Source organism: Onychostruthus taczanowskii, unplaced genomic scaffold (assembly GCF_017590055.1).
Source record: "Onychostruthus taczanowskii isolate IOZ18803 unplaced genomic scaffold, ASM1759005v1 scaffold23, whole genome shotgun sequence".
Classification (NCBI taxonomy): Eukaryota; Metazoa; Chordata; class Aves; order Passeriformes; family Passeridae; genus Onychostruthus; species Onychostruthus taczanowskii.
The window spans coordinates 1,132,969-1,141,337 of NW_024499573.1; the positions used below are offsets into that span (position 1 = coordinate 1,132,969).

General features: G+C 38.6%; 1 long non-coding RNA gene across 2 annotated transcripts; it reads right to left on the minus strand.

Annotated features, from left to right (window-relative positions):
• Nucleotides 1-699: 699 nt before the first annotated feature.
• On the minus strand, nucleotides 700-4,799 carry LOC121336404. Of its 2 annotated transcripts, XR_005952742.1 has the most exons (4): nucleotides 4,658-4,799; nucleotides 3,211-3,334; nucleotides 2,232-2,369; nucleotides 700-991 (listed from the first exon to the last, which is right to left on the minus strand). It is a non-coding gene; the product is annotated as an uncharacterized LOC121336404 (long non-coding RNA). The 2 variants fall into 2 exon arrangements; XR_005952743.1 differs by lacking the exon at nucleotides 3,211-3,334.
• Nucleotides 4,800-8,369: the final 3,570 nt, after the last annotated feature.

Consider the following 8,369-nt stretch of genomic DNA (forward strand, 5'->3'; position numbering starts at 1 on the left):
AGTCATGATTTTAATTAGATATAAAGAGTATACATAATATAAAAATGAACAATAAATTGTTACATATATACAAAATCTGCAAAACCTCTCAGTTTATCAGTAAGTTACACACTTGACATGGAAATTGGTATTAGTCCCTGGATTACTGTATAAGCACATAACAGCATGTTTTGGATAAAGGGGTAGGGTGAAAGACAAGAAAGAAAGGAAGGATGAATTAAAGAAGGAAAGAGAAGGAGAGAGAGAGAGAATTTACAGTCTGTTATTGAGTAATTTATGTCAATCTCATATATGTGTGTATTTGCTATGTAAGGGGTGTGAATTCTATTAAATGTTCACCAAGAACTAAAACAATAATTGGTTTTTTATTGTTTGTCAACAAGTACACATGTAGTAGAGAATTCTGAGATTTGTTTGACAGGATACTGTAATATTTTCTTTCAAAATCATGTGATTAGAAACACTTATAACACGTTTTTCATTATTGAAGTGAATGAGTAAACACATATAGAATTCAAATTTATATACAACTTTTCAGCTTGAGGCCATTTTTTCTTGTTCTGACACTTTTTATGTGGGAGAAGAGACTGAACTCCTTTTTACAGCTTCCTTTCATGCAGTTGTAGAGAGTGATAATGTCCCCCCGCCCCCCCAAGCCTCCTTTTCTCCAGAATAACCACCCCCAGATCCATCCGCTGCTCCTCAGTAGACTTTTTGCCCCAGACCCTTCTCCAGCTCCCTTGCCCTTCTTTGGTGAGGCAATGTCACAATTTACCCTTACTGTGTAGGAGCTTATTTCCCAAGATAATGATACAGGGAGGATGCTGATCAGAGACTTGAGCAAAAAATGCTGGTTCTGGATACAGACTACAGTCAGGCCAATAGTTTCAGCAGATTAGCAGGGAGCACATCATTGCCTGTTCCCTTCTGAACACAGGACTTTCCAGTTGTAAACCTTAAGATTCTCCACATGACAGAGAAGAATAACAAACTGGTGGGAAAAACAGAAAAATAGGAAAATAGGTCACTCTACTTTTCACTTGGTAGTACTTAGAGTTTCAGCAGGAGTGGAAGAGAGCTGCCAGATGTCCACAGAACATGGAAGGAACACTTTGCTGAATAGGTTTTGTGTTCCTGACTCATGTGAGTATTGTCTTCCACACACATGTATTGGGATAGATGGTACTGTAAAATAAGGAGGATGCTGCAGCCATCTGAACAGAAGTGTCATGTCAGCTCCAGAATGTGTGACTCACACCTATAGGAACTGAGAACAATTATCACAGTCCAGCTCAAGTCTATTAATAAACTGCCACTCTTCAAACAAAACAGGTTGCAAGCAATCTGCCTTTAGCTGTGCCAGTTTTGTCTGGCCAAGTGTTGGAACTGTTCAGGGAATGCCATGAACACCAAATTCTTTATTGGGGCTGTCCTAAGACATACAAGCACAGAGAATTCAGTTCCAGGAAAATTGCCAGGCATACTTGCATTTACTAATATAGCTGATGCCTATAAATTCAACATATAACTGAGGGCAGGGGGCAAATACTGAGTAAGAAGACGTTTCTTTCTGTCACATGCCACCAGATAATCCATGAGAGCAGGTCACGTGGAAAAGCAGCATGCACTGCTGAACCTTACATGTCTGTAAGGAATGGTTTAACTGCAAATTGGGAGTCTGAACAGAGTAAGGGATTGAATTCATACATATGAGAAGTTTGATCACAAACACAGGAGTCCAGCCCTGCGGCATCTGTGTTTCAGAGAGATTTAAAAACTGAGCAGGTACAAATGAAATATAAGACCCAAGCAGGGCAGCACACTGAAGCACGAGTCCTGCTAAGCCAGCAGGACCGTGGCAGGTATGTGAGCTGGAATCACACAGGGAACTGCCTGGCATCCCACCAGCAACTCAACCCAGAGGTGAATTTTCATCAGGGTGACTCTGGAGCAGCAGAGGGCACGCAGATAAATAGCCTGACAGAGTTGTGTGAGATATCAGTAACACAGCTTGCCAGCTGCACAGCACGTTAAAATAAGAGACAGGCACTGCACTGACTTCTGAGAAATGTCACCCTGCATCCCATGAAAGTGCTACCACAACAGATTTAGTAATAAATACAAAAACATAACATCCATTGCCAGAACAAACAAAACATTTCAGACATTGAACACTACAACATGGGGTAACTCAAGTTATCCTAGAGTGTCTTAAATACCTGCAGCCTTACCTTGCAGAATCTCTAATGAGAAAATTACTCAAACAAGCATATATGAAAACAGACATTGCACAAGGAACTGGCAGATTCTGCTCCGCACTTCAGTTACAGGAAGACTCTGATTAAGCCAACTTTGAGACATGAAAGATGCTAAAAGGGGAAGAAATTAAAGAGATATTTTCACAAAACATCTGTAGTTGCCAAGAAAACAAGATCTCAAAAGACTAGAAAGTAAGTCTGTTTAATTTGTGACTTTGAGAATAAAGCAGGAAGAATATTTAATTCTGGAAAAGATTGTCTGATTTTGAGAAGCAAAAAACTTAATCCCTGAAGGCATAGACTAATATGCTGTCTGAAGGTATGGTGGAATTCCCCATCTCAACATGTCATTTTATAATCACCCAATTACATTTCTTTTTACCCTTTGTTGAAGGCATAGACCCACTCCTGTCAGTGACTTCTTAATGAACAACACTTAGACACTACTGGCATTCAAGAAATGTCTGTCTAGTCTTGTAGGTTCTTCCCTTTCCTTTGTACCTAAGTCCTGACCTCAATCCTTACGAGAGCTGAGGTTTCAGAGGTTTGCATTTTCCCCATTAACTTACTGAATGTGGGAGGGGTTCTTAACATACGTGCTTAGGATCTCCCTTCCCAAATACCCAGGGAGCCTGATCTGTGCTCAATCCATTCAGGAGAGTAATAAAAACATTTTGTTTTTGTTTTTCCTTCCCTATCTAAGAATGGAACATTTTGGGGTGGAGGTCAGCCTAGCTCAGGAAGAAATGCTCAGCTGTTTAAAATTTCTGTAAGGGGAGTGGGAGCTGAAAAGAATGAGATAATTTCCCTTTTCTCTGGAATTCTTCCCAGGACAATGCATACTTTTCTAGGGAAAGTGTCAGCTAGAGTTGTATTAATTAGAACACTGCTTCATAATTAGAATCGGTTTTAAGCCTTAAAATTCCCAAAGAGTTATAATTCCCAATATTACCTCCATATGCTGCATGGTTTGGGATGAGGTTTGTCGTGCCACCATCTCACAGTATTGCAGGATACCATCAAGACAGAAAGCACTTTAGGTCTTTAGTTAAAGACCTTTAAAAAGTTAGGGAGATCTGACCAATAGGAGAAAGACAATATATAACACTATATCAGAGGCTAAAATGGTTAAAGCCACAAAGATAAAAAGAGACAACTTTGCTTCTCTGAAGAAATAACTTTACTTTATTTTACTGAGCAAGATAGAATAGTTTTCCCAGAATTATTTCTATATTATGGAATCCTAGGAAACCTCTCTGTTCTGCCTTACCACTTTTAGGTGTCAGGCTCTATCCTTTTAAATATTTAACATAGTGTTACAATGAAATGAATCTTTAAAAAATGTAACAATTTTAAAATATTTGTTTAAAAAATCCTCTCTAAATACCTATAAAAATAAGGATCTTATTTAGTTATTATGTCCTGGAGTGTGATTGAAAGAACAAATATCACGCAGCAGATGTCAGCCAGCTTCCATAAGTATGTAATATAAGAATCCATGCAGAAAAAAACTAGATCTCTTCAGATGGAGTGCATTAGTTCAGCAACAGAACAAGCTCTTCTACATTAATTTCTATAGGTATTTTTGCAATATGGCAACAGCTCTTATGGAAACTTTGTGGACATCCTCCTTGCAGAATAGTTCAATTCAGCTGACATCCTGGAAGTCACTCTAAACTCACTTACATCCTTGTCAGCATTCAGAAATCAGATTTTATCTAGCCACTACGCAGCTGTGTCAGTGCAGAGCTGCATGCATTCAGATGAGGGCACCACAATCACAAGTTTTCTTAGCTGGAAAAAGTCTGCCAAATAAAAGAGAAGGGATGCTAATCTGCTGGGAAAAAATGTCTTTATTTTTCCCATCATTTGTGTTATATGTTTGTTTGACACTGAGAGAAAAGATTAAAATATTTGTTATTTAAACGTTTCTACAAGTCGAATCAGAATTGTGTTTGCTTTTACTCTTCATTTATTTCTGGCTGTCAAGGAACAATGGGACTTGATGAGTCAATATATAGCTCTAGTGGGAATTGGAATTGTTCAGAGTGAGATGTTGACAAAATATTTCCCCATTGTTTTAAGCTCTTTTTTTTTTTTTTAATGTACTGTGTTGACTGTTCACCTTGTACTAGAAACTTAATCCTTTCTTCAGAGACAACTGGCATCACGCATTTTCCCATTAAGATTCCTTTTTACTTTTTTTTCCCTTTTTCTCCCCTTGCAAAAAATACCAGGTGCACCTCTTACAGGAGTCAGCAGGAGAGCGTCTTGGACAATCCAGTGGGAAATACATGAGTTCAAAGACCTCAAACCATTTTATAATGCACTTACTCCTGACTGTTCTTTTCCATTTTCTTGTGTGAATCAGCAGTAAGCCACAGAAAAATTAAACTTACCATAGCAGAGACATCATTTGTTAATCTTTGTAGAAAGACCAGAGCCTGAAATATTTGCTGCTCTTATGTGAGAAGTCAGGGGATATTGCCAAGCTCAGTGCAGCTCTGTCAAACACATCCCAGGCATCCTCTAAGCACAGACTGGAATAGGAATGTTGGTTCAAGAGACACTAAAGGGTTTGGGCTTTTATAGCTTTGCACTGGATGTTGCTTTCCCCCCCCCCCCCCCCGCCACTGGTCAGCCAAATATATATATCAAGCTTCAGATTGTTGGAATGGCCAGTTCTTAATCTGAACACAGCAGCTCAACCACACGTCTGCTGTCAAAAATTGGCATAGGTTTCCTGACGCCACAGACAAGGTTTCAGCTGAGTACTGGCAAATGTTTTAGAACTCAGTGGGTCTTACCTGACCAATACTCAGCCAGTGAGTCCCCCCTGGTGCTCAATAACCTTTTATCTCACAATGTCACATTCCACTGAATCAGCCTGAGCTGCAATTACAGAAGGAAGGATAACGAGTGTACTGAAGCCAGAACAGCTCACCTATGCCATAGTGGGATTAAGATTTTCACAAAAAGGGAAAAGTGTTGCTGGTTATGTCAATACTTGAGGAAAAAATGTTTGACAGGATTGAAAATTAAGGAACTCTTTATTGTTTTTAAAGTATTTTCTTTGATCTGTAATATTGTTTCTATCCTTCCTTTTTTCATCTCTGTAAGCAGTCAAAATTAATGACCACGTCATTCTTTTTATCTTTCTTAAAAACTAAATGACTTTGCAAATATTACAGTATAATCACCATACTAATATAGAGCTAAGGGACAAGATTTCCTTTTTCCTTCTGATATTTGGTAAAGTTTCCTAGAGAGAAGATGACAAACTGGGGGGTGAGGGGCTGAAATGACACAAAAATCTTAGATTTCACTTAGATTTTCACATTTACATTCTGTTTAGAAAAGGGAAACAGAAAGTTTAAGAAGAGACAGAGCAAATAAAAAGAAAATAATTGAAGCTTTATATTTTTGTTAATATTGTTGATATTTAAAAAAAAAATAAAGAAGCAAAACTAAGGCCTTAGTGGCTTATAGACAAGCTTTATAAATTAAAGGTAAGGTAAAACTAATTAAAATTTCTCTAGCAAAACTATGGAACTATTTTTGTTGGGAGGGACCTTTTGTGGTCTCTAGTCCAACCCTCAGCACAAAGTAGAAATAGGTTCAAAATTAAAGTTTCCCAGGGCTTTTCATTGCTGAGTTATGAAGCTTCTTCAGGGTCCATCTTACATTCTTGTGCAAAACTCCCAGGAGGACCAAGATCCAGCTGGCTCTCGGCTTGCAGCAGTCAGGCAGTGCCAGTGCCCTGCCCTGTGCAGGGGACAGTCCAGCCTGGACAGGTCACACAGCAGCAGAGCCCTGTGTGGGACATTGTCACAGCCCCTGTGGGACATTGTCACAGCCCTGTGTGGGGACATTGTCACAACCCTGTGTGGGGACATTGTCACAGCCCTCTGTGGGACATTGTCACAGCCCCGTGTGGGACATTGTCACAGCCCCGTGTGGGGACATTGTCACAACCCTGTGTGGGGACATTGTCACAGCCCTGTGTGGGACATTGTCACAGCCCTGTGTGGGGACATTGTCACAGCCCTGTGTGGGACATTGCACAGCCCCATGTGGGACATTGTCACAGCCCTATGTGGGGACATTGTCACAGCCCCGTGTAGAACATTATCACAACCCTGTGTGGGAATTGTCACAGCCCTGTGTGGAACATTGTCACAGCCCCATGTGGGGACATTGTCACAGCCCTGTGTGGGGACACTGCCTCAGCTTCACAAACACTTTGACCCCGTGACTGTGGCCCAGTGCCAGAGATAAAGCTCCCAACAGTTCTCAAAAGCTAAAATATGTAATTGAGCAGCATCTTTGCACATCAGCGATGGCCAAAGTCTGGATGGGTTTGTCAATATTTCAGTGGGTCTTTTTCCCACTGAAATGTTGCCAGTGGGTAACTCGGAGGCACACTGCAAGGAATTCATTAGCCAGACAAAAGAGATGAATGGTTTCCTCTGATTGTAAAAGGCATTGTACTGAAGATTTTTCAAGCTTCCTTTATTTAGAAGTATACTAAAGGATTTGTATAAAAAGTTTCTAAATTTAGATAAATCTATTCTTTCTAAAACTTCCTCCTTTTTTATCCATCTCATTCCGATAAATTTTATCAGAGAAAAGGCAAACTTTCATTTTAGTGAAAAAGTGGAAAAGGTTACCAAATTCCAGTCTGAACAAATTGTAAATGCAAAGACCTAGAGAGAAAGTAGACAAAACTTTAAAGGTATGGATTTTCTAAGCTATTCCTCTTTCTTTGACTGGGACATGTTTAGTACTTTCAGAAGAAACTGAAAATTAAAATGAAAGCCTAAGAACTTGAGAATCCTGTTACCAGGATGATCTATATTATTTGCCAGGAAAAAAATCCCACATCAGTACAACTTTAATCCACATCAGTGCAACTGGAATCCTAAATGCTTCATCCATGAATTCTGAAGAGATCACTTGAAGCAGCCTCTCAGACAGTCTGAGAGCTTGTACAGCTGCAGAATGCTTTAGTGAACACTCTATATTATCAGCACCACCTAGAGTGAATCACCAGAAATAGCTCCAGCCCCAAAACTAATATTCTTTACAAAGCATAACTTCATTTCAAAGGAGCATTTTCCAGACTTACCTTCAAACCCTTCCATTCAAATAAAGATGGTTGAAACAATAGAAGAGAAGCAATGTGAGACCATAATTTTATTATTGCACCTAGAAGATGTCAAGAAAAGACATCAAAAAGCATTTTAGAATCAACTGAACTCTGTCTATTAGTTCTGGCTTAATCATCAGCAGAAATTTTGTCAATCAAAGTGTTGTTCATGATGAGGAGGAAGAGGAGGAGGATGTTTAAAGCAAAACAGAATCCTGTTTACTCACTAAAAAAATAGAAACAGATTGTTGTGGGGTCTTTTATCAATAAACATTAAGAGTTTGAAGGTAAAACTGAGTAAATAAAATAGATAATATAGACACTGCATGTTTATGAAATAGTTGGTTTTGTCTTTATTTATGCACATTCTCTTTACAATCTGCTTGATTTAGACACCTACTTTGTAAAAGGCAATTCCTGTACAGAGTCATAATACCAGAGAATGTTAGGAAACTTCTATTATGGGATGCATATTAATTTTCCATTATTTTCCATCTAGGAAAAAAAAATTATGTAAATAAAGATTCATTTACACCCATCCAGTAAACTGAATGGTTTACCCTTATCCTCTTCCAGTTTGATACCACAAAAATGAAATGCAAAATTAATAGAGTTATACTAGTAAATGTGTAGAACTACTCAGTAGTGAATTAGGCCTGTAATTTGGAGATTATTTTTATCTCCATGATTTGTGATAACAGTTAATGTTTAGTTCTGTTAGCTTTCAGAAATGTTTACTTTTCAACCCCCCTGAAATCCACAGGAACACTGTACATGCCTACAGTTCTGATAAACAGACACCTGGCACTGATATCACACTTCCAAAGTTACTTATTTTCATTTTTTAAACAAATCAGTTACTACTATGACTGTGTAAAAACCTAATGGTGGCCTGTTTTTAACAATAAACAAAGTAGTAATATAAGCTTAACAAAATAGGGGATTTTCTTGCATTGCATACA